Consider the following 1,133-nt stretch of genomic DNA (forward strand, 5'->3'; position numbering starts at 1 on the left):
GGCATTGTCCGGTTAGACGTGGTTTAAAGTCCGTTAGATCGGGTTTAGGTTGAGTGCCTAGGTTAAGTCCAGTCAGGTCGTATTCTCTAGGTCTTGTAGGTCTGATTAGGTAGAGACGTACCTAGGTTTAGGACCGATAGACTAGGGTTAGAGCGTGTCAAGCACAGCTAGGTAGAAAAGGTCTAAAACCGACCCTACCCGGAAGAGACCTAACCGACCCTAGAAGTGATATAACATGACACGAGGGATGAGACCGAACCCTAGAGGACTTAACCCTAGGTATATTTCTACCTAGACAGACCTAATGATCTCTAAAATCAGCCTATAAGACCTACCCTAGGTACTTTTCTACCTAGCTGTGCTTGACACGCTCTAACCCTAGTCTATCGGTCCTAAACCTAGGTACGTCTCTACCTAATCAGACCTACAAGACCTAGAGAATACGACCTGACTGGACTTAACCTAGGCACTCAACCTAAACCCGATCTAACGGACTTTAAACCACGTCTAACCGGACAATGCCCTAGGTACATCTTACCTAAATGGATCTAACACACTCTAGACCAGACCTGATTGGACTTAACACAAGGTATATTTCTACCTAACCGACCTCCTAGACTCTCGCACAAACCTGATTGGACTTACCTTAGGCATAATTTTGATGGGTCGCACGGGGACCTCGAGCAACGGTTCACAACCGGTCTCGGGTCTGGTCCGCGGGCTTGCGCAGCGGAATTGGCGTTCAAAACGATTTTGAACCGCCCACGGACCATGGTTTCGGTGAAGAACCTCTTGGAGAGTAGAACTAACCTTTTGATTCCGAATCTGAAGGTTGGTTGAAGATCACAGCTAGGTGTTGAAGCAGCCAACACCCTCTTGAGCAGTCCACACCTTTGGGATGGTTTCCAACACTTGGAAACTTGCTTGCTAGAGCTTGAAGAGATCAAATCTCTTGTGTATGATCTCAAGAACAATTTCTTGAGTTTTGGGAGAGTTGCAGAGCAGTCTTGGCTCTTCTGGAGGTTAAGAGTCGGGTTAAGAATGATCCAAATCATTCCTCACGCGTCCCTACCAAGAAAAGCCGAGATTTTCGCAATTTGGTGTTTTCAGACGTCCGGTCCGCCGGACCAGGA

Source organism: Tarenaya hassleriana, unplaced genomic scaffold (genome assembly GCF_000463585.1).
Source record: "Tarenaya hassleriana unplaced genomic scaffold, ASM46358v1 Cleome49, whole genome shotgun sequence".
NCBI lineage: Eukaryota > Viridiplantae > Streptophyta > Magnoliopsida > Brassicales > Cleomaceae > Tarenaya > Tarenaya hassleriana.